The sequence below is a fragment of the Dendropsophus ebraccatus genome, chromosome 4, assembly GCF_027789765.1.
Source record: "Dendropsophus ebraccatus isolate aDenEbr1 chromosome 4, aDenEbr1.pat, whole genome shotgun sequence".
Lineage (NCBI taxonomy): Eukaryota > Metazoa > Chordata > Amphibia > Anura > Hylidae > Dendropsophus > Dendropsophus ebraccatus.
This window is the reverse complement of record NC_091457.1, coordinates 77,338,569-77,364,937: the sequence shown is the minus strand read 5'-3', so window position 1 is coordinate 77,364,937 and position 26,369 is coordinate 77,338,569. Positions and strand designations below refer to the sequence as shown.

The 26,369-nt window shown below is 45.6% G+C and overlaps 1 protein-coding gene across 2 annotated transcripts in view; it reads left to right on the top strand.

The window, feature by feature from the left end:
- The first annotated feature begins 13,588 nt into the window (after nucleotides 1-13,588).
- Nucleotides 13,589-26,369, top strand: part of LOC138789732 (sulfotransferase 2B1-like) — a 39,982-nt gene continuing 27,201 nt past the window's right edge. The window contains exon 1 of one of the 2 annotated variants that reach the window (XM_069968512.1): nucleotides 13,589-13,673. The gene's annotated coding sequence lies outside the window, so the exon portion shown is untranslated. Of the gene's footprint in view, nucleotides 13,674-19,684; nucleotides 19,713-26,369 lie in introns of those variants that run through there. The other variant, XM_069968513.1, reaches the window with a different exon arrangement.

Sequence of the window (26,369 nt, the reverse complement as noted above, 5' to 3'; positions counted from 1 at the left end):
TTCTGTCAACTTTCCTCAGTACATCTATTCGATAAGTACCAATCAAATCTTGCAGGACTGTTTTCTTCCAGTATCTTCCACAAATATCTTTACTGAATGGTTCTTTTGTGATAAAATATTAGCAACAGTTTATTTGTACACTATATCTTGTAACAATAACACCTGAATGTTATCTGACCTGTGACATCGGAGTACGCTATACTGTATCTAGCAGTAACTAACTGCAGGAGCCAGATATCATACAGGCACGGCTACTTTGTTTGACATACCCTTTAAATTTTTATGTTTTTACCGTCAACAGAACTACTGCATTGGGATTTTGTATTGAGACAGAAATATATTCTCTGGACCCCCCAATTATAAGTCAGACAGTATAATCATTAGTGAGATAGTTAGCCTCATTTAGTGATACTAGGGACACATAGGAGAGTAAGGGGTAGGTTTCTGAGCGGGGCCCCCCTTAGGCCGTCAACTCCGCCTATGTTAAGGGGTAGCGGGAGTCTCCCCATATCAGGGATATGTAGTAGGTGATCGCCCCCCCCCCCCACCTCTGCCTACTCCTCACATACTGTCTAGCCCTGACTCCTATCCGTATTTATGACTGGACATTGTCCCACAGACACTGACCAGAGTGCATGGTTGGTACTGACATAGGTCTGTGATTGTACACCTTTTCTCATCACAGGTCTGACACTGCCATCACTGTACTATTGGCAGTGTCACCTGCACACATTGCACATTTGTTAGGGATTATCTAATAAAATTTGCGTTTTAGTATTTCAGAAATATGTTTTACCAGTGACTAAAACTGCTCAGATCTCAGTCATTTATGGTGAACTTCCTCTTATACATACTGTAGTTTCAAACTATGTAACAATTTCTACAGAAAAATGTCAATGATTAGAAGCTTTCTGCTGCCAAAGGGTTACGGTTTAAACTGTATAACCTTATTGGCTGCTTGGGCCATCAATTTCTATGATTACAACTTGAATGGCAGGTTTTAATTGTAACTCTAATCCTATTTATAGGGGTCATTAAACCATTTAAGTTCAAGGGTTGTGATACTCAGTGTATGATAATAGATAAGAACTGGTTGATACAACACTGCTCTTCCGATGCATGACTTTTGACCACAAAGTTGATCACTTATTGTCACTTTCTTTTCCTCAGGGTAAATACAAGTCTTTTTCCATTTTCAAACAGTTATGTGGATATTTAAAAAAATTACATAGACTATGATACATATTAAAAAAGTAATTTGAATAAATCCGGGATGGTGCATAAATATTATTAGGATATACAAAGAATAATTAATGGACCACAAAGTGATGCATCTAGGGGTAGAAACACACATAGGGGGACATTTATTAAAGGACAAGTGCCATGAAAAACTTTTTCCCAGTAATTGAAGCACATTACAAAGTTATATAACTCTGTAATATGCTTCAATCGCCTATCTGCCTCCCTTCCCTGTCTTTTCCCCCCTCCACCCCCCACCAGGAAGTGTCCTGACTCACACAGACCTGATTACTGTCGTCACCGTCACCAGGCAGCTCCTTCTCGTGAGGATGAGTCATCAGCAGGAGGGCTGCTCTAGCTCCTGTTACACCAGCCTTCCCCTCCCCCTCCTTGTCAGGTGACTCTGCTTGCTCAGCTTATCTTCTCTAGTGACATGACTCCTTCACTGAGTCCATGGCAGCAGGAGAGAGTGTATGAGGGGTGGGGGAGCTGCCTATGTGCCAGAGTAGGTCTGACGGAAGATAAGCAAGTAAGATGTGACAAGTGATGGCTTGCAGTTGTTCAGCCAATGGGAGCTGAGCAAGCCTGTCACCTGACAAGGCAGGGGAGGGGGAGGCTAGTGTAACAGGAGAAGGAGCTGAGAGAAGAGCTTGGTGACGGTGACGTGACGACAGTAATCAGGTCTGTGTGAGTCAGGACACTTCCTGGTGGGGGGTGGAGGGGGGAAAAGACAGGGAAGGGAGGCAGATAGGTGATTGAAGCACATTACAGAGTTATATAACTTTGTAATGTTCTTCAATTACTGGGAAAAAGGTTTTCATGGCACTTGTCCTTTTAAGTCCGACATTCTCTGCCCCGGACTTAAAAATGTCCCCGCAGCTCCGGCACTATGGAGATTTATGTAGAGGCTGATTGTGCCGGTGCCGATTCTATGCCAGCTGAGGGCTGGAGAAGGTTTTCTGCGTATCTTTAGGCAGAAACAATAATGAATCGCACGGACTCTGCGTCCACACCCCCTCCCCGGTTTACGCAGCGGAAAATGCAGATTAGAGAATATTTTATTCGCAAATGGACGTTTTGCGAATAAAATATTCGCAAATTGGCACTTTCCGCAAAAAAGTACACCTTTTCTTCTTGATACATGTCCCCAATAGTGTATCAGCAGTGGATTTCACCCAATTAACCTGCCCCCCCTTAACCTGCCACTGCCCGGACCATACTTTACCTGGTCCGTGCTCCGACTGCATCTGAGGCTTCCGACTCAGGCTCCACCGCAGTCACTGATTGGCTGGGCAGGACCTACATGAATCGGGAGCCTCAGATGCAGCTGGAGCGTGGACCAGGTAAAGTATGCTCCGGGCGGCGGCGGGTTAAGGGGGGTGGCATTGACATACAATCCCTGCGTGTATGGAATCACGTTGAAACTGACAGTCAAGGTATCCGCAGCGGATTTCATTGTGAACTTGCAGCATGAAATCCACTGTGGATACGGTATTTGTGTTTCTACCCTAAAGGTAATTAACTTGTCTGACCATGTACTAACTGACACACATAAATCTTTATTTCAAAAAGGTCTGATGTGCACCTTTTGATTTATTTACAGCTTTACAAGATCTGTATATATTTGCTCATTCCTTGATCATGAAGTAATGGTTACATAGAAAAGATTTGGATGGCACCTTTCCAACAATTGAAGAACATAACGCTGTGAAAATTTAGGAAGATCTCTTTCATGAACAGAATGACACCCAGGGAGCAGGTAAGGTTCCAGCAAATTTGAGAAAAAAGTCTACAAAATTTCCACCTTTAGCTGTATGCTCAGCTATAGAACTTTTTGTGAAACTTATGACCAAAGAACTTGAATCTATACCCCAATTGGTCGGCCATGATAACATAACTTATGAACAAAGATCGAGTCTCATAAAACTACAAAAGCGGAGGGATGTCGAATTCAAAGCTTCAGATATAAGGGGGAATATAGTCATCAAGAAGTTATGGAACATATTTTAACAACAGCAAAGGAATCAGGAATTATCAATAAAGCTTTTCAGGACACTTTGTGGGTTCAACATCCACGGGTACCCACAGTATACCTTTTACCGAAAGTCCATAAAAAATCCACAACACCGTCAGGTTGGCCGATTGTCTCAGGTAGCAGATATCTGGCAGAAAATTTGGGGAAATATATAGATTTTGGTTAAAACCACTGTTGGAATGCCTACCTTCATACTTACGAGACTCAGCTGACCTCTTGCAATAAATTGAAGGAATCCAACTTGAAGATGAAATGCTTCTTATAACATTAGATGTTGAATTGTTATATATGAACATTCGTCATGAAGATGGTTTACATGCGGTGGCATATTTTTTGTCGATGAGTGACATAGATGCAAAGGAGAGTGAGTTTATTGGTCAAACATTGGAATTCACCCTGATGCATAATTTTTTCATGTTTAATGGGGGCTGCTTCCTGCAGCTCCAGGGCACGGCTATGGGGGCACCTTGTGCACCCTCTTACGTCAACCTGTTCCTAGAGCTGTGGGAGAGGGACCTGATCCTGTCTGATTGTGGGGTGTTGATGAGCTGTGTCCAGCGCGCAAGAATATTCTGCCGCGGAATTCTGCCACTTTTGCTACGTGTGAACGTAGCCTAAAGGTGACATGCACAGGAGTTTGCAGCAGTAAATACATGTGCACTGGCTCCCCCTGCCCAACCATGCAATCTGCAGCAATTTATCTTTATTGACGGTTCCCAGGGCTGTGGAGCTGTCAGACCTAGCAGAGCAGAGTGGGACCTAGCACAGTAGGGGGCATAGCAAAGAAACTCACATTCCTTCTGCAGTGCACTGATAAGAGCTTCCACAATGGGCCTGCTCAGGGCACAATGTTATCTGTGAGTAAATATACAAAGATAACAGTGGGCACGTTAGAATATTTTTTTTTGTGACAACATATTTACACCCAAAGGGGATTGTCAAAGATCTTCTTACAATGTCCTGTGACAAGCAGATTGGGGATGAATGCAGGGATGAGAGCAGGACTCCAAAGATAGATGTGAAAGTCCCTATGATGCTATAGATGGTTTTCATAGCAGCATTCATACATACTTTGGGTGGAGGGCAGGCACCAAAATAGCTGATCACTCTATTTGGGCTGGAAAACCCCTATAATTTTATATAATGAAGAATATCCTTTTCAGAGAGGAACTGGACATTAGAAGTGTTATCACTTTTTAGTGTTCCGTTAACAATTAAAATAAATACAAAGAAATCAATGATTGTGCGCTTGCCATTATACTTCCTTTGACAGCCAGAACTAGAAGAACTTGTGGTTCATATAAATATGAAGCATTAGTAGATTTAGTAAAAAGATGATAGCTCAGTGAGTAGCACTATTGTCTTATAACATGAGAGTCCTAGGTTTGAGTTCAACTAGGATACTATCCTAGGGTTTACTTTATACTTTTTCTTTTCTTCTTACACTCAAAAATTAAACTAATAATCTTAATTTGTCCATAGTGTATATATTTAGCAATAAAGAATAACAAAATAGGGAATATGAAGGCACCTGACTCATAAAAGCCAACCATGCAGACCAACCCCATTCATCGATCTCCTCCCTTTACACTGAGCATGCCCTGCAGTCAAGGGGACCTTCATTTAGCACTCTGGTGTCTGTTAGATGTGGTGCCAGACAGTAGCGGACAAACCACAGCTTCTAGGGATGTACCGCTGATGTAATGTTCAGCATGCTCACTGCAGTGTGAGCAGGCTGAACATCAGTTACAGAATAGAACAGCAGGACCTGTCAGTGCAATATTCCTGGGGATCAACGCTCCCTTTAATCTGCGCGTTGCGCGGCCGCTTGGCTGATGGGGAGGCTCACTGCCTCCAGCTGCCCGCTCAGCCGCTGATCTCAGCCTGAGATCTCCCAATCCCTCTTGTGACCACAAGCAGTATTCAGCTCCCAGCTGCTCCTCTCCCCGGGGGTGTCCCCGATGCACACATCAGGAAGCTCAGTGTGCATCGGCCGGGACTTCCAGCACAGGGAACGTGTGTTAGAGACGCTCCCTGTACTGGAAGTACCGCCCCCGGCGCACACTGAGCTTCCTGATGTGTGCACCGTCCAGGACCCCCCCCAGGGAGGGGAGCAGCAGCCGGGGGAGAAGAGGAGAAGAGAGCAGCCACGGGGGAACAATTTGTTAGGTGAGTTTTTTTTTTCTTTTTATCTGTATGGGGACCAGCTATAAGAGGATAATGGGGGGGGGGGGGGTCATGTATCAGGGGAATTTTTAGGGGGATATTAGGGGGACCATCTATGAAGGGGATAACTGGGGGCATGTATAAGGGGGATTATTAGGGGGACCATCTATAAGGGGGATAACAGGGGGGCATGTATAAGGGGGATATAAGGGGGACCATCTATAAGGGGGATATTAGGGGGGCATCTATAAGAGTGGTATTAGGGGGGAATCTATAATGGGGATAACAGTGGGGCCATCTATAAGGGGGATAACACGGGGGGAGCATAAGGGGGGGCAACACAAGGGGCATCTATAAGGGGGACAACACAGGGAGGGGGGCAACTATACATGGGACAATATAAGGGGGCATTTATAAGGGGGACAATACAGGAGCCATCTATAAGGGGAACAACACAGTGGCCATCTGTAAGGGGACAACACATGGGCCATCTATAAGGGGGACAACATAAGGGGACATCTATAAGGGAGAATACACAGGGGGGCATCTATAAGGGGGACAATACAGGAGCCATCTATAAGAGGGAATACACAGAGGGACCATCTATAAGAGGGAATACACAGAGGGACCATCTATAAGAATGCAGAGGGGGCATATACTATAAGGGGGTCACATAGAGTCAGCCTACCCACTAAACGAGGGCACAAAGGGGCCAATACAGATATGCAGTATGAGATAAGGATGGTACCAGAGTGAGGAGCCTAATATGTTTCTCTGGCAGATTCTGTGGATTCGTGGCTTGAAGAAATTCTCATAATGGCCCTGGGCAGATGAAGATCAAGAAGATGAAAAGGGAAGAACTCTGATCAGAGAAGACGTCCCATGTGATGATATAACTGCACTGTGATGTATATGGTGCACACAGCCTATGGTACCGATGTTCCTGTGTCAAGTTTTTGATTTGCCCAACTTTGCCTGACCATTGCTCAGCTCTCTTGCTATTCTGTTCAGCTATGGCAGAAGCTTAGAGGGAACATTGCTGGGGATGTGGGGTAACAACATGGGGAATTATTGCTATGGGATGGGGAAGTCACAATTATTATTTTTAAGGGGGCTGTACACAGCTGGGGACATTACTATGGGGGTGCTCATGGGGGCACAGTAGGGGGCATTATTACTATATTAGGGTCATAGATGGGGACAATATTACTTTATGTGGGGGCAGAGCAGGGGGCATTATTACTATGTTGGGGGTCATATAAGGGGACCTTATTACTGTATAGGGGATCCTACATATGGTGGCAAGCCACATACCTACTTGCTAGGGATGGTCCAAAACTGCCGAGGTTCGGGTTTGTATGAACCCGAACGCTCGGCATCAGATTCCCACTGTCTGCCCGCTTCGTGCAGCAGGTGGATACAGCGGGAGGACCGCCTGGAAAACTGGGATACAGCCTATGGCTATGGCTGTATCCCAGTTTTCCAGGCGGTCCTCCCGCTGTATCCACCCTCTCCACGGAGCGGGCAGACAGTGGGAATCATTTCCGAGAGTTCAGGTTCGTACGAACCCGAACCGAACTCTGTTCGGACCATCCCTACTACTTGCTTTTCTGCGCATGACACCAAACAATGGAATTACTACTGTATTGGACCCTATAGGTAAGGAAGGAAGTTGAAAGAAAGATATTTGTCTGGCAGGTTCTGAAGAGATGAATTGTAGCTGGAAGAAATCATCATGGAGGCCTGGGCCAGATGGAAATGCAAAGGGAAAGTGACGCTTCAGATCGAAGATGTCACCTGTGAGTTACTGAATGCCGTTTTTTTGCATTTTATAGAACATTTGGTGGGGGGCTCCAGAGTGGAAAAGATTGGTGGGAAACACAGAGGCCCTTTGCTGTCTGTGTCTGCCCCTGGTAGCAGATCACTTTTGGGTAGATTGAACATCCAACTGTGTTGTGAAAAATGAAAAGTACTTAGTAGTTACAAACTTGACAAATGTCAGTGGTATCGAGGAGGATAAAGCATGTCCATGATTTCTGTAGGGCAACTACTCCAAGGTTCACTGTAAGACAGAGTAATAGCATCCATAAACATTAAAGGGAATCTGTCGGGGGACGGAGCCTGGCCGGGCATGTGAGCAGACGTGTGACCTGAGAGCTCCGGCGGGTCCCGCTGCTTACCGGCAATTATATCCTCCTGCGGGCCACCATTCTTCTCAGCAACTCTCCCAGGGGTGCATAGATCCCCGAAGACCGATCCGGTGCCAAAATTATGGCCGGAGGAGCGTCCAAGAGGGTGAAATCGACGGCGGGAGCGGGCGGCCGGGAGATCCAAGATGGCGCCGACCCGCCGCCTCATACACAGCGCTCCACTCGGCTGCTCACAGCAGGGACGGCTGCAAAGCTGGCCAAATTTCAGAAGCCGCCGGCCCCCCGGATGACCCACAATTGTGTCCGGTATGAGGATGAGGAGGGGGAGGGCATTGAGGAGTGCCCCTTAGAAAATGCCCCAGTAGGAGCTGTGGATATGGAGGGCTGCAGAGATGAGGAGAGGGAGGAGGACTCTGATCCCATGACAGGAGCTGCAAAGCAGTGCAGTGCCCTCTCTATATGCACAGAGGCAGCCAGTACTCAGGAGCCCACACTGAGGGACATTCTCCACGCTGTAGCACAATGCAATTCCTCTATCTCTAAATGCAATACTGCAGTCTCCACTCTTACACAACAAATTGGCAGCCTGCAGGGCGAAGTGGGGTTCCTCCGCCAGGATTTACGTAAAGTCAGTGACAGGACCACCGAGGTGGAGCACAGGGTGGGAGATCTGGAGGACAAAGTCGCGCCCATTGCATCCACTTCCCGAAAACATGATCAGCTAATTTCTCAATTACTACTGAAAACGGATGACTTGGAGAATCGTCTGAGAAGGAATAATGTGAGACTTGTGGGAGTGCCAGAGAGAGTTGAGGGCACAAATCCCACGGAATATTTTGAAACGTGGCTTGCTGAGGTATTTGGGAAGGATACTCTGTCCCCAATGTATGCGGTGGAGAGGGCTCACAGAGTACCTATGCGACCCCTCCCGCCTGGGTCACCGCCTCGGGCAGTCCTAGTGAAATTGCTTCATTATCGGGACCGTGACACTATATTAAGAGCGGCAAGGAATTCTCCGGGAGCAGCTATTAACGGCAGTAAAATCTCCTTCTTCCCTGATCACTCTGCGGAAGTTCAAAAACAGCGTGCCCAGTTTATTGAGGTGAAAAGGAGGCTGCGTACCCTGCAAGTACCTTATGCTATGCTATACCCTGCCAAGTTACGGGTTGTTGCGGCGGGGGATACCCACTTTTTCGTCTCCCCAAGAGATGCGATGCGTTGGCTGGATCAGGAGGAACAGCATCTTCGTGGAAGACGCAGTCCTCGCAATCAAGATGTACCGGCCTGAAACCTGGACAACATTGCCTCGATTTAAGATTTGATGCCCTCGGAGGATCCCCGAGTGTCTGATAAGTATTGACGTACAAGTATTTTCTGCTATTTGTTTGCTCCTGCTGGCCCGCAGGATTTCATTTCTCCTGTTTCAAGTGGGACCTGTTATGCTCTCTGTATGCAGCATTATCGCTGACTGACTGCTCACCGTCCTGTGGCTATGGAGAACTGGTGCCCCGGTCTGCAGATTTTTTGGGAGCAGACCCTTTTGTTTCTGAATATATGGTTATGTTTTATTGGGGGATTCTTTTTTTCCCTCTGTTTTTCTTTTTCTGATTCCACAAGATGCCTTATTTCTCTCACTGTGTCTGTTATACTCCGAGACCTGTGCGCTACTGCCACCCAGTGGCTATTTTTCTCTACATTTTATGAGCTTCACTCTGTGCAATGGAATGTGTATTATAGGATTGATGCTATGCCTACTGTACAATGTAACCGTCCCATTTATAGGTTAAAGGGTGAATATGGTTAGTAGGTTTACGGTAATCTCTTGGAATGTGCGGGGCCTGGGGGATGCAGATAAGCGGTATGCAATGTTTGATTCCCTGCGGCAGCATCATCCTGTGGTGCTGTGTGTTCAGGAAACGCATCTAACTGCTGACACTATACAGCATCTGAGGCGGGCTTGGGTGGGATGGAGTTACCACTCTGTGTACACTCAATACTCTAGAGGGGTGAGTATATTGGTTCACAAGGATATTCCCTTCACATGCATAGACAGTAAAATTGATCAGAATGGCAGATATGTCTGTTTATACTGTGTTATTTATGGAATTAGATGCATTTTAAGCACTGTGTATGTCCCTCCCCCGTACAGTTGCACGGTGTTGAATAGGGTGATGGAGTTTGGCGCCGCGCACCCGGATGCACCTGTCTTGATAGTGGGAGACTTTAATATGGTGATTGACCCCTTGATAGATAAATGTAGTGTGGGTTCTGTGAGCCCGGGGGCCTCTACTACTCCCTTGGGGAAAATGCTAGTGGAACTGTCCCTTTTGGATGTCTGGCGTCTCAAGCATCCGGGTGAGCGGAGTTACTCCTGTTACTCTTCCACGCATCACTCCCTGTCCAGAATAGATTTAGCTCTATGCTCTGTCTCACTGTTAAATCAAATTACATGCGTGGACTATCTCCCCAGGGCCCTTTCGGATCACTCGCCCTTGAAACTTCAAATGACGCACCCCGGATCTGGGGCGGTCGGGAGGAGTCTGTGGAGACTGAATCCGCACTGGCTGACAGTCCTAGATCCGGCTACTGTGGTACCGGTGGTGGAGGAGTATTTTGCTTTCAATGGGGGCTCGGTATCTCTCCGGGTGGAGTGGGATGCCATGAAGGCATATCTCCGGGGACATTTTATCCAGCGTATCACGGGGGCAAAGAGGAGGAGGGGGCAGTTACGTCAGGATCTTCTGAAGGGTCTGAGGGAACGGGAGGAACAGCATATTTTACAACCAACTGTGGCTACGGCTCAGAGGCTCCGAGCTGCCCATACGGCGCTTAATATATTTGACTTGGAATCTGCAGCCCAGAAACGTACTTTTGCCAAACATTCCTTTTTTGTGGAGGGGGAGAAGGCGGGACACATCCTAGCAGTGGTAGCCAATGCCCAAAGGGACGCCACATACATCACCAGTATTCAAAACCAGGAGGGGGTAGAGGTGACCACACTACAGGACATACTGGAGGTGTTCTGCCGCTATTATCAGACACTTTACTCTTCCCATTTAGAGGTGACATTGGCCCAACTTACGCAATTTTTAGCTGACATACCCTTACCAACTCTCACACTGGAACAGCGGGATTTCCTAGACGCACCATTGTCCCTAGAGGACCTGGAAGCTGCGGCAGCCTCTTTGCATAATTATAAAGCCCCCGGAGCAGATGGGTTCCCGGCGGAATTGTATAAACTTGTGGGGAAGCCCCTGCTACCTAAATTGCTGGAACTATGGAATGCCTCTATGGAGTCGGGCACTTTACCCGAGTCGATGCAGGAGGCGATAATAGTAGTCTTGCCGAAACCCGGGAAGGATCCTCTTGTACCAGACTCCTATAGACCCATTTCCCTCCTTCCGGTGGATATCAAAATCATAGCTAAAGCCCTGGCCACCCGTCTCTCGGGGATTATCTCCTCTCTGATACATCCTGATCAGACGGGGTTCATCCCTGCCAGATCTACGGCCCTGAATATACGCAGGCTGCATCTTAACCTGCAGTTACCAGTGGAGAACCCGGGGTCTAGGGTGATTTGCTCATTGGACGCTGTCAAAGCATTTGACAGCGTCGAATGGCCATATCTGTGGGCGGTGTTGCAGAGAATGGGATTTGGAACGGTTTTCCTATCAGCCATACAATTACTGTATTCGGCCCCAAAGGCGCGCCTGCGGATAAATGGAGGGCTGTCACCGGCTTTCCCGCTTCACCGGGGGACACGGCAAGGCTGCCCGATCTCCCCGCTACTGTTTGCGCTGGCTATAGAGCCCCTGGCCTCCTTATTGCGCTCGCACCCCGGAGTGACTGGCTTTAGGAGGGGATTGAGGGAGGACAAACTGGCGTTATACGCTGATGATTTGTTGTTGTATCTCAGTGACTCTTCCTCCTCCCTTTCTACTGCGATGTCCATAGTCAATGAATTCGGGACTTATTCAGGCCTTACTGTGAACTGGGACAAATCAGTTATTATGCCCATAGACTCAGAGGATAATTTACAACTGGGTCCTGCCATCCCATTGCGGTGTGCTCACACCTTTAAATATTTGGGTGTTACTGTTTCTAGGGATGTTAGGGCCTATGAAAAGTTGAATGTGACACCCCTGATATGTAAATTTCAACAAAAGCTAGCTGTCTGGCGCAAATTGCCCCTGTCTGTAGTGGGGAGGGCGAACTTGGTGAAGATGATTTGGATGCCGCAATTGCTATATATTCTACATAACTCTCCGGTGTGGCTTCCCTCTCGTCTTTTCCATAAGATACATGCTATTTTTCGCGCCCTGATTTGGGGATCCCAGCACCCACGCATTAAATTAGACACACTACAACGATCCAAGACTGACGGGGGTTTGGCGATCCCTAATGCTGCCATGTACTTCCTGGCAGCTCAATTACAACACCTGAGGGGATGGGAGCTGGATGATGGAGGGGACCAAAATAAAGTATTGATTGGGTATCACCTACACTCTGACAACCTGTTTGAGACTTTGGAGGCCAAAAGGATACTATTACTCTCCCCACAAATACCGACATTATTGCTCATTCATAAGATGTGGTGGAAACTTAGAGATCTATATGGTATCACGGGATATACACCGTATACTTCCATCTGGGACACTCCGTGGTTGGGGGATTTACACTTCTTGGAGGGATTTGCCGCCTGGAGAGATGCCGGGATCCGGAAACTAATGCAGTTATATGATGGAGGGCAGTTGAAGCGTTTTGATCAACTACAGAGCCAGTTTGTTCTGCCCCATACTCAGTTCTATAAATACCTACAATTACGTCATGCATGTGAAGCGGAGGGGGAGGTTCTAGTGTCGGGGGTTCAATATCTGCCGCCTATAAATATTGTTGGGGAATCGGATTCCACTAAAGGACTTATTTCCTGCCTATACCGCCACATTATCTCCAAGTATTTGGAAAAGTACCCACTTACATTGCGGGAAAAATGGGAGGCGGATGTTGGCCCTATAGAAGAAGGTCAATGGAAAGAAATACTGGAAATGACACCTAAACTGTCCCTGGGGGAGCATCACCGACTCTCACACCTATACCTCTTGCACCGAGTATATCGCACGCCGCAATTCCTCTTCCGTATTAATGTCAGGGATACGCCTATGTGTCCCAGGTGCCATGTCCATGAAGGGGGCCTTTTACATATGTTTTGGCGATGCCCCAAGCTATTCCGGTACTGGGGAGGGGTGGCTTCGGCCATACATAAAGCCTATTCAGTAGACTTACAACAATCTCCGCTGGTGTATATATTGGGCTATGTGGAGGATCTGGCACTGAATGTGGGGGAACAGACTGCAGTAGCTCGCATCCTGTTTATGGCACGTAAGCTTATTGCCCAACACTGGCTCGATGGGGCCCCTCCTTCGGTATCGGAATTTGTGGCAAAAGTTAACTGGTTAATTGGCATAGAAAAATACGCATATGAGAAGCGAAAAGCGAGTAAAAAGTTTGATAAGATTTGGGGTAGGTGGATGGCTGTACCTGAGCTGGCGTCCCCAGGGTCCCGCACGTAGGTTGCATTAAATTGTGTGTAGATGGGAGAAGTGGTATATATCGCTGTTGTGTATTCACCGCCGGTCAGTGGGCGTTCTATCCATTTGTGTTTAGAGGCTTTATACCAGTCTTCTATGTGAATTACGGCTCAATAATGTTCATGGTGTGCATGGGCACATTAGGTTCTCGGGAAATTGCACTTGGTTTATGTTTACATAATGTGTGGAATTGGGTGGTCTGGGGGGTGGGAGGGTAGTGTGGGGGTTGGGGGGGGAGGGAGGGGGTGTTAGGAGGGTATGCCCTCCAGGGTTTCTTGTATGGGGAGGGGGGGAAAAAAATTTTTTGTATTGTGAAAAAAGTTTTTTTTCTTTTCAATAAAAATTATTCTGATTTAAAAAAAAAAAAGGGAATCTGTCACCGGGGACGACTCCAGTCATTCTCTATGGGCATCGAACTTATCCCAGCGGCGTGCGTGCACAGCTTTGATATCTTCGTCCCGGGACCGGCTCCAGGAACGTAACTCGTCAGAAAGGGTAAGTATCCGGGGGCTGCACCTGGGGATCGGGCGGCCTCTGTGCCCGCGTCCCTGGTGACAGGTTCCCTTTAAATAAAGGTTGCCTCAACTCACCTAAGCAGTGAATTATGTTATTGTTATTTTCAAACTTTGTACAAGCCTATATGACGGCACTTATTTATCATACCTAACCATCTGCAGACTGCATGGTGGTGCCTGCATATTGTACTCTGTTTTGCCTGTATGTAACATTTTTACTCTGGCCCCCCAGCTTGTTCCTTAATCAGTTGTTTTTGATTAATCTTTTTCCTTTTTTTTTGTGATTATTGTAATAATTTTAACTTATGTGAATAAATATATAAAATTGTTATATACTCTTTTTGGTATAAGCATTGGTTTTTGTATATACATGTTTTGTATAACATGTAAAACTAATGAAACAAACATTTAGAAACAGAATATGTTCAGCACACAGGTGTGATGTTGGTATCTGCTTTATGTATGGTCGATTTGTACTGTCCCCCAAAATGATCTGTGACCTGCCGGGCTCTTATGGGTCCCTTGAGCTCTTGTCTCGGTAGTCCTGAGTGGCAATCGACCCACCCAGACCATCAGTACCGCCACCCACAGAAAGGGGAGAATTAACCCAAGGTGTACGGTTAGTGTGTATAGGTGCTGGTGCAGGATGAGTCCCAGTGATGAAAAAATAGGACAGCTTTACTGTACAGTCGCTTAATAAAACAAAACACTTTTGCAGAAATAGATAAATCTTTGTACAGGCTTTTGTGCTTAAACTCAGTTGTGTTGAGGAGATGATAGAAAGCATAAAGTACAGCAGAGGTAGCTGCAGCAGTGCTTGAAAGTTTAGACTAGAGTGGAGTAGCGTAGAGGAGAGGAGTTTGTCAAGGGAGTCCTAAACCAATGTAGTACTGTTCTCTGCCGGAACTTTGGAGAGATACTGGAGAGTGAGAGATACTTGTGAGTGAGAAGTTTACTATGGTCTTACCACCTTCTTCTGCCCTATAGTGTCGAGGTATTCGTCCTAATCCTAATAGGGTGGTACAAGCCCCAGCCATGGTTACCTGGGTGAAGCTAAGTGTCCAAGCCTTCCCGGTTTACTTGCACTGCAAGATAGAATATGTAGACCTTCTGGTAGCTTTGTTTAATCCAGGCTAGTTCCTCTTGTATTGTAGAATATTGCCCCGCACCTTTTAGACTGGTTCAAGGCGGAGGCTAGGATTGATCCCCGACTTTTCTCCCTCTTGGGGTGTCTAGCACTGCATAGTAGAGATAGTAGATAGACAGGAGAAACTAAGTGTCTCTGGTTGCATCTGCACACGTGTGTCTTAATAAACTCACTGAACACACTAAACTGGACTGAACTTGTCTTGAGCAAGGGTCCTGGCAGACCCAGGCCCTGGCTTGGCTACAGCAGGGACGTCTGCTCTGTGTGTCCTTCTCCCATGAGAATCTGGATAAAACTGAAGCTACATCTCCTCCCACCAAATAACTTCCTACAGGGGATCTGTTATCTACCCTGTGAGTGGTAAATAGAAATATAGTAAATGGTAACCCTTTGTTAGCTTCAGCTGTGCAATATTTAAGAGCAATCATATAAAACACTGACATATGTGTTGAAACTATAGAATACTACCTTCATCACCACTTATCCGAGAGTAAGAAAATCTTGCAACAGGTGTGGAGGAGAAACACGAAACACCCCTGGTGGGACACCACAACAGCACATGACAGTAACTTGTGAAAATGCTGACAGCAGTGGAGAGTGGGCAGCCTGGGAACTGGCAGCTATAGCACAGTGGGACATTGTTGTGTTCTCTGAAGCCCGGCAGCATTGCTGATTAGGAGTTTATCACAGACAACCTCTTTTATATACAAATTGTAAAGTAAATCAAATACAAATGACATGAATTAAGTAAATGGTACATGGTAAATGGATTGGATAAACTTGGCTGCTTTCTTCGATGACAGTTACACACCTGTCCCCAGTTCCTTTTGCTTCAGTGAAAGAGCTACAATATCACACACAAATTGAGGACAGAAGAGGCACTGTTTCTGGAAGGAAGCAGCTATGATTTTTTTTCATCTACAGTGCCATAAAAAGACTAGATTTTTGCAGGGCCAAATGTATTTTTTAACAGCACCCTTCATTTAACTGTAAATTATACTGTGAAACAGCAAAAAACTCTGTGGGGCCCCATGAATCCCGTACACCCCCCACCCACCCGCCAAACACAGACAATGACGCACATATACACACACAGAGGCACCATTAACGTATATACAGATACGCCACTGACATACACACATATATACGCTGTAATGTAATTACACCAGTGCTGATGTATACACCATGAGTAGACTGTACACAGGGAAATCATCTCAGTGTAATAAGAAATACTCAACCAGAAATAAAAGAAAATGCTGCAGATATTAATGGTGGGTTCTTTTATTAGAGCCCAGCATTAATAGAAACTGCTGCAGAACATCTTTGGGAGCAAACCTGTCAATCACTTGAGACACTACTGACATACACAAACACACACATATACACCAGTGCTACAGACATTGCTGACATACACACATATAGCCACAGATACATACACATACTGACATATAAATATATACACAGATACATATATACACACACTGACATATAAATATATACACAGATACATATATACACACACACTGACACACATACACAGCACTTACAGCTCCCAGGCTTCCCCCTCCTCCTCCTGTAGTCCGGGCTGATCTTCACATAGAAGTATTCAGGACCTTTGGGTCATGTGACCCAAAGGTCCTTCATCCCTCTCCTGTGCCGTCTGGCAGGTCCTGCTCCTCTGTTCAGCCCGCTCACGCGGCACTACAGTGAGGGGGCTGAACAGTGCAGTGGGGGTCCCTCTTCCTCTCTGGACCCCTGGGGGAGCGGGGTACCTACCATGAAGGCAGGGCAGGCTTCCTCAGGCCCCCTTCCTGCAGGGGCCCCATAGCAGTCGCCTTCCCTGCCTTCATTGTAGCTACGCCACTGGTCTAGGTGCAATGTCCCAGAGAGAGTGTGCCATTGCTGTTCTGTTCTCCTTTGTAGGTCGGCAACAGTATGTATTTGGGTCTATTCTGGGCTAAAGGTGTAGTATTGCACTCCTGTTACTAGATGCTTCACACTATCTTGCACTATTGGCTGACACAGCTAATGGTACTGACATAACGGTTTAAATGTGTAAGTGACCAAAGTCATGTATTTTCTTCTATATTGTCACCAGATGAGAGGCGGCAACCAATCCCTGTTGACGTTACTTCACAGGAGGTCCCTCCTTTACCTAGCAGCCTATCAGGGGTCAGTCTATTAGTCTCTCCATGCCCTCTCCCCCTATGAGCAAGCTTCTTGCAGTCTACAGTATATGTACATGTGGAGCAGACCATGAACTTCAGTTCAGTTAGGGAAAATTTTTTTTTCCTCAAGTGTTCCTCTGCTAGCAATGCTAGTAAACCTGCGTGAGGCTACTATCGACGGGGACCAAGGCATATCCACGCTGGGGGACTATAATTTCTTCTCTTCTACAAGCTCTGAAAAAGTCTACAGGAGCCGCCCAAGATAGTAGTTCTTGGACCTCGCTAAGACCTAAGGAGAACTCCAATGGCTAGCTTACCCTTTAATGGGACCTGTCTTTCTCAATTGTGTCACTTAGTGCCATCGACCAGCAATAGGTGGGAAGTCATGGCCGTGGATACAGGTATTTCTCTCAAGTATACCCCCACCCTACAGCTGATGACTTAGATTGTCTGGATAGGCCCCCATTAACCCGTTCAGGACTGCAGACGTAACTGCACGTAATTTTTTGCTGCGCATTCCCGCTCAAGGACGTACAGTTGTCCTGGGATGAAACAGGCGCAAAGACTGTGCCCGTGCAATCATGTAGTGGGTCCTGGCTGTCAGTGATAGCCGGGCACCCGACGTGTCTGCCGCACCCCGCGTCGGGTGCGGATTGCCGCAGTTCAGGCCGATCTCAGCACCTGCAGTGGGGAATAGAGGGGGAATCTTCCCTCTATTCACTTCAGGGCTGTGCAAAAGCAATCGCATGGCCCCGATGGTTGCTATGGCACCAGGAGGCTTACCTGAAGTCTCCTGTGTCATAACTACGGTGGCTGAGCCTACTCAGCTTTTCAGATCTGCATTGTAGTGTAATGTGCCTGTAATCAGGCAATCAAATAATGATGTCCCCATGGTGGGACGGTAAAATAAATTCTAACAATAAATAAAACATACATACAAATAAAAAAATAAAAAAATAAAGTGCAAAACACATAACACCTGTGTGCTGGACTAGCACTGGCGTCACAGCAACTGCCATCATTAGCCGTACACCACAGAATTGGCGTCATGGGCTATCTCAACTACTGGTCGAGTACCACACTGGACTCTGTGGTTCCTTCTGTACTACACTTACACCTACACTGTTCTTTAACGGGTTGGGGGGGGGGGTGAGATCCAGGTAGGGCATTTACTACTCCAAGCCTGTATTCAAAGAAAGACAGATACTGATTTCACGTAGCAAAATAATCTTTATTAAATACACTTTTTAAAATAATTCATATATATTTATAAAAAAGAGAGATGACCAAACATTAAAAAAGAGAACGGCGGCTGTCCTGGAGGTATTCCTATTGTAACCACATCACATATGCTGAAATCCCTTGACCTACAACTTGCATCACAAACCAGGGGGATAAATACTAAAATCTCCTGCAATAGGGTATAATATTGCTAGTATTACAGAATAAAGTGCTAGTGCATCTAATCCATATACAGACCTACAGCTAGTTAACTAGTCTCCTATCCACCCTTCACCTAGATATTACCACCCCATCGTATCCAGGGATCCAGCCAGTCAATTACCTTTCACAGTGTGTAATTGTATGTATCCTCCAGGACGCCACCACCCCCTGGAGGATACATACAATTACACACTGTGAAAGGTAATTGACTGGCTGGATCCCTGGATACGATGGGGTGGTAATATCTAGGTGAAGGGTGGATAGGAGACTAGTTAACTAGCTGTAGGTCTGTATATGGATTAGATGCACTAGCACTTTATTCTGTAATACTAGCAATATTATACCCTATTGCAGGAGATTTTAGTATTTATCCCCCTGGTTTGTGATGCAAGTTGTAGGTCAAGGGATTTCAGCATATGTGATGTGGTTACAATAGGAATACCTCCAGGACAGCCGCCGTTCTCTTTTTTAATGTTTGGTCATCTCTCTTTTTTATAAATATATATGAATTATTTTAAAAAGTGTATTTAATAAAGATTATTTTGCTACGTGAAATCAGTATCTGTCTTTCTTTGAATATAGTTTGTAATAACTGTAGTAGCAGTTCAACGACTTTTCTGCATTAAACCCAGATTGACCGGCACAATCATCGTACTTCATTATAGGTATTGCAGATAGACAAAACCGCGAACTGGATACTCCAAGCCTGTGACAAGTGCCACAGCGGTACCGCAACACCTTTTTTCACAAGAAACAACTTTCATCCCCTGGGTTACCACATAGCTTGAATTAGCAATGGTATCAGTGCTCCAACCTCCATGATGGGGCAGGGGGCACTGACAAACCCATGGGTGCGTGGTCCCCTTGGGCACATGCTCCAAGTCTGAACAGAACCGACACTTGATCAAACAAAAGAATTCTGTTAAAAGATTTAATTAAAACCTTCCTATCATAGACAAACAAAAGGAAAGAACACCCCTTTACATAAGCATGATTCCCTAATAAGATTACACAGCGGAAAATGACAATTTATATCAGACATTCTGATCCTTTAACTGATGAGGAAAGGTAATAGGATTCTGACAGATAGTAAATTATACCATAAATGATACAATAAAAGATGCCTCAGATAAAGCTGTCACATGGACCTATAATAAAAAATGATTTGGTGGTTACTTGTTAACTTTGACAAAACATTTACAGTATGCAATATCTTTAGCAGCAATTGTGAAGAAGAGTCCGCCATCAAACGTACATACAGGTGAGTAAGATCAGCTAGGTTTGGCATTTTATTTTTCAGTTCTTGGGCGGAATACACCTTTAAACTAATGTGCTGGCTGAATTACAAGGCAAACCGTCTTTATTGGCATCTTTTGGCCAAAAGCTAATAGTGCAGTTTGAGAAACAGAATATAGGAAATCCATTTAAATATACCTTCGGTGCCTACTGACCTAGAGAAGTCAGTAACAGCACACGGGTTCCGGGACACTACAACAGAGTGTTTGAAGGTAATGGAAAGATGCCAGAAGAAAATGAAAACTTAAACAATTTTAGTTAGTTATGTGTTGACAGCAGAAGATAAAAATTGGACAATGCGTGAGAAAATGGGGTCACTAGTGAAGGTGGTGGGGCAAGAGAAAGAGAGGAGCCTGGAGACTCTTACTGGGTCAAAGTCTGAGAGTGATAGAAAGGAAATGTGAGAGTGAATTGAGGTCTTCAGTACAGAGAAGGGGGAACCTTTGGCCATTCAGCTGTTGCAAAACTACAATTCCCATCATGCCTAGACAGCCAAAGCTAAAGTGGGGATAATGGCCCTATAACAAGTATGGAACGGAGGACATTCGAATAGGTCCATAGTGCCGATGGAATGTGTGAAAGAGGCCTAAGTGATTGTGGCGGCTTGAGTTGTAAATCTACTGGACTACCGCTAGCAATGGGTAAGCTGCACCTAGGAGTGGAGTCTAAGGGACAGAAACCACAGAAATGGAGACACGGGAAGGAACCACAGGCAGGAAAGTTGGGATCACAATGCTAGGTAGCAATGCAGAGGCTCTAACAAGGGAGCCAGGTGATGCTAGGCTTAAACAGGGAAAGGCTGCAGCCAATTAAGGGCGCACTGGTCCTTTAAATTTAGAGAACCTGGTGCTTGCGCCCTATGAAGCAGGGATGCGCATGCCTGGCAGGAGAGCTACACACAGGAATGGGGAGAGGTGACTAGCCCGAGGGTCCAAAGGGACGCGTCTGCCAGAGGAGAAGGAGTGGGTGCAGCACTGGCCTGGGGCACAAGGCACCATCGCAGTCGTGACAGTGATCTCTCATAGGAAAAATCTGATGTGTGCATTGCATTCTTATGAGCACAAACACCCTCAAGTTTTGTAGCAAAAAGAACCCATCATTTTTTGTGTGGCTGGAAATATGAGACTCATGTGCTAGTCTCCACCTACTAAGGGTAATTATATTTCTAATAGTTTTACCCAGGGCCAGTGGCATAGCTACCATAGAGGCAGGGAAAGCAGTTGTTATGGGGTCCTTGGGGGGAGGGGGGTGGGGATGCACAGGGAAGATAAGAGCCTCCTGTGTCCTTCTGCTTAACCCCTTGTGTACTGCAGTGTGTAAGTGACCAAGTGTTCTATTACATGCTGCAATAGAAAAAAGGGTTAATAAGTTAAAGACATTTAGCTCTCTGCTTCACTGCTCTGATAAGCTCTGACCTCTGTTCTCTGAGCTCCTGCATAGGTCAGGGGTTATCAGTGCAGGAGTAGTAAAGCAGAGAGCTAACTGTCTATTATTATTAACACTGGGTCACTTACACACTGCAGTACACAAAGGGTTAAGCAGAAGGTAGTCTGCTCCTGTACCTATCTATATAACCATAAAGGCTCCTAAAAGGCTCTTATTAAATACAGTGGATGGACAGAACAAGAAGACATTGGCTCTCTGCTCTGTCAGTCACTGTTGCGGCTGCACGCAGGATTCTGCCTATGGCCAAAAGAGATTTTATTTTTTGGCCACATCACCGAGTATATATAGTATAGTGTGTGTAGGGGAGGGGGGCCCCATACAGTTTTTTGCTATGGGGCCCCATGAATCCTAGCTACGCCCCTGTCCAGGTCCGTTTTTCTGCACAGGGTGCCAACAGCTAGGGGGCACTGGTAGTAACCCCCCAGACCTTAGCAGTAGCAGTGTCAATACAGAACTTAGTGATACTGTGCATACACACAGACATGATAAATTATGACATTGGTGGGTCTGCACATACATGACCTGCGGCCCCTACTACATGTTTTCCCTGTACAGGAGGAGCTTTTGGTGGCACTTCCAGTTACTACATCCTTGTTAATGACAAAGATGTAGCACCTGCTTCCTCAGGCTCCAGGTGGTGCAGAGATTTAACATTCATGGCCTTTCCTTAAAATGGGCCATCTATATTACATAGGTGGAAGTTTGACCCCTGGCAAGCCTACTGATCAGCTTTTTTTCAAGGGGCTGTGTCTGTTGTGTTAGTGGCATAGCCTCTTCAGTGTTCACCAGTGTTCTTACCTACATTACAATGTTTTTAGCAGTGGTGTTGCAAGATACTGTAGCATTGCCCTCACACTTCGCTTGAATGAGACAAAGCTACTGTACCTTGCGCCAGCATTACAACATTACAAATAGTATGGCAATTGAAGAAGCTGCTGTGCTCAAAGAACCAAAGTCCCCTCAAACAGCAGATTGGTGGGAGGGCTGGGAGTTGGACCCTTCTATTCCAATGCTAATGCCCTGTGCTGAGGATAGGTCATCAATTCTAACAGGCTAAAGAGTCCCTTTACCAGAGCTTCTTACCAATGTGCTCTCTTCAGGCTGTGTTCACACACATTGGAGTTTCATTACAATTATTATTTATTTATAGAGCACCCTTAATTCCGGAGCGCTATACAAGCAATAAGGGCAACAAACAGGAACATTGCAAGATCAAATATACATTACTTAAAGGCAAATAGCACACTGGTACATGGGGGAAGAGGACCCTGCCCGCAAGGGATTACAATCTATAGGGTAAGGGGAGAGAGACAGAAGGTAGAGTGCAGCCAGTCAAGTGTGATGCAGAATTGCTATAGGTTGTAGCCAGGGCCGTATTTACCACTAGGCACCCGTGGTCCGGTGCCTAGGGCAGCACCATGCAGGGGGGCAGCACCAGGGAGCAGGGGGACAGAAAAAAACTATTTTTTTTTATTTTTTTAGTTTCCCTCCTCCTGTTCAGACTTGCCAGTAAATCTGGTGTCTTTACCAGGGGAGGGGTATGGTGGTATTGGTCAGGTCTGGTATCGCCAATAGGTGCGTGAAGATGGGGCGTCTTCAGGTTTAGTGCCTAGGGCAGCAGCAGCTGTTAATACAGCCCTGGTTGTAGCCTAGTTTGAAGAGGTTACTTTTGAAGGACTTGATGGTGGATGAGAGCCGGATGTGTCAGGGTAGTGAGTTCCAGAGTATGGGGGAGGCTCGGGCAAAGTCTTGGAGGCGGTTGTGTGAGGTACGAACAAGGGGGAGTACAAAAGGAGGTCACTGGAGGATTGGAGGTTGCGTGAGGGACAGTAGTGGGATATCAGGTCAGAGATGTACGGGGGGCACAGATTGTGGATGGCCTTATACGTCATGGTCAACAATTTAAAGTGAATATGTTGGGCAATGGGGAGTCAGTGAAGGGATTGACAGAGGGGAAAGGCAGAGCGAGGGGAAAGGTGGATAAGTCGGGCAGCAGAGTTAAGGATAGACTGGATGTTACAATAGTTAAGGATAGTGAGGATGTTACAATAGTCCAAGCGGGAGATAAGAAGAGCATGTACCAGCAGTTTTTCTGGAGTCAGGGGTGGGAAAAGAGCAGATTCTGGAAATGTTTTTGAGGTAAAGGCGGCAGGAGGTGGTCAGGGCCTGAATGTGTGGTTTAACCCCTTAAGGACAGAGCCAATTTCGATTTTTTGCGTTTTTGTCTTTTCCTCCTTGTGCTTAAAAGGCCATAGCACTTGCATTTTTCCACCTAGAGACCCACATGAGCCCTTATTTTTTGGGCCACTAATTGTATTTTGCAATGACAGGCTGAATTTTTTCCTAAAGTACACTGGAAAACCAGAAAAAAAATAAATGTGTGGTGAAACGATTAAAATAATATATAACATGTATAACTTTTCTTTTATCTGATGGCCTGTAAAAAATTAAAACCATTGTTAACAAATATACGTTCCTTAGAATCGCTCCATTCCCATACTTATAGCGCTTTTATCCTTTGGTCTATGGGGCTGTATGAGGCGTCATTTTTTGCGCCATGATGTTTACTTTCTATCGGTACCTTGATTGCACATATACGCCTTTTTGATCGCTTTTTATTACATTTTTTCTGGATTTAATGCGACCAAAAATGCGCAATTTAGCACTTTGGGTTAGGGATTTTTTTTGCACTTACGCCGTTTACCGTGTGAGATCAGTAATGTGATTAATTAATAGTTTGGGCGATTACGCATGTTTGTTTATTTATTTATTTTTATTTATAACCTGAGAAAAGAGGGGTGATTCAAACTTTTATTAGGGGAGGGGGCTTTTTATTGTCAACAACACTTTATTTTTTTTTTTTACACTTATACTAGAAGCCCCCCTGGGGGACTTCTAGTATATACACTTTGATCTCTCATTGAGATCTTTGCTGTATAGATAAACAGCAAAGATCAATGAGATCGGCACTCGTTTGCTTTCGGCTGCTGCAGCAGAAAACAAACGAGTGCCGAGCCGGGGTCCCGGGGGAGCGATCTCCGCCACTAGACACCAGGGAAGTGCTGCATCTGGTAATCGGATGCAGCTGTCAACTTTGACAGCTGCATCTGATTGCCTTATTAGCTGGCACGGCGATCGGACCGTGCCCGCTAAAAGCCGCGGTCCCGGGCTACACGCGGCACCCGTGATCACGGACGTACAGAGCGTGGTCACCGCGCAGCCCCGTTCTGAAGCCCCTTACCGGCAATAGGGCGTAAATATACGCCCTTTGTCGTTAAGGGGTTAAAAGACAGGGCAAAGTCAAAGGTGACCCCAAGGCAGCGGACTTGAGGGACAGGGGACAGAGTTCAGTCACTGATAGAGATTAACATAATGAATATGTTTGCAATCAGTTATGGCCGTTATTCTATACTGTGCACTGTTGGTCAATTTCCCTTTGACTCAATGGAGCGTGTTATTTTACTGTATATGAACATAGCATTTTTGCTCAGTATTTCCCAGCCAAAACTAGGAGTGGATAGAAAACACAGATGTTCCCACACTGTTTAAATTTAGTGCATGGCTGTCATTTAACAGCAATTATTTGCCATTAAATGGAGGCCATCCACTAAATTTCTGTGAAACTGTGGAAAAACAGCCAAAAGAGAAGTTGTTTGAACATAGTCATATGCAAAATTGTCACAGTGTATGGAAAAAAAGGCAGACTTTAGCCTGACTGACAATGTATTTCTAAAAATGTTATAGGAAAGCAGATCTGAACAAAAGAAATTACCAACAGATCACAGTCACAATGTTCTGGGATTTTCCTCTCTGCATAGTGCAACCTTACTGGGTTTAATATACAATACAAAGGGACCCAAATATGGCCATCAGCCAAGAATCTATTCCAAAATTCCATTCTTTATGTCCATCATACTCCACGTTATCACCTCTGGCTGCTTACATGTCTAGACACAACAGCATCAAGTCCTAGACAAAAAACAATACATATATGGGTAATTATAGGGATGCTTCATTTGAAGTAATTTCCACAAGAGGTTTATAGTATGTTCACACAATCAGGTTTTCAATCGCAGTTATTGAAACCAAATCCAGTAACAGCCTATAAATGGAGATCAGGTTCCAAAGGAAAGACAGAGATTTCTCCTCTTTGCAAATCCATTCCTGGCTTTATGTTAAATAATTGCAATTACAAACCTGAATCTGTGAACATACTATAAACCTCTTATGCAAAAGTGTTTCTATCAGTAAAGGTATGTCATTATCTAAAACTAGGTGCTTCCTCAGCATTAGCACCTCATGGTGCGTTTACACAGGCAGATTTATGTGACCAATTTTGGAAGACAAAGTCAGGAATGGACTTGAAAAGCCAGGGAATCTCAGTCTTTCCTTTATGACCTGCACCCTGTTTATAGTCTGTACCTGGCTTTGGCTTCAGAAATCTGTCAGATAAATCTCTCTGTGTAAACGCACCATAAGAAGACATTTGCACTTGGGTGCTTGAGGTGCTCAATAGCTCATCTGCACCAGGACTTTTAGGTTGTAGGGCCAGTTCACACTCAGCAAATTCAACAACCTGGAATACCGCCTGCCTCAGTGTTAAACAGCTTGTCTACGGGAGGACTCGTGTGCCTCCACTCAAAGGATTGACATGTCGATTCGTTGAACAGAGAAGCGCGAGTCCTCCTGTAGACATGCTGTTTGACACTGAGGCCGGCGGGATCCCTTTAAAGCACCCTTGAAGGAAATCGGCCAGCTGCAGTTCATATTCCAAACTTCTGATGGCTGTTAGGGAGACAAATGGTGCCTTTCATATACCTGTCTGGGCTTCTAGATTAAAGAAAAATGCTTTTATTCTATAGCACAAAAAAGACTTTCCTGAACCCCTGATCTGCAGCAAGCTGTAACACATCCTTACTCCCCCCTCCCATACCTCAATCTGCTGTGTACTCTGCTTCCAGGTGTCAGTCAAGCAGGTAAGGTGGGGAGGGGAGGAAGCATTCCAGCAGATCAGGAGCTTGGAAGAACCACTTTGTATCAGAGAATCAAAGCATTTTTCTACTATTATTTTTTAAATATTTGCCTGGCTCACCCTTGGTCGCCTCAAGGGTGACCTCCTCCTGCCCCCGACTAATCATAATTCATGCCTGCTTGCATGTGTAAATCATGGTGAAAA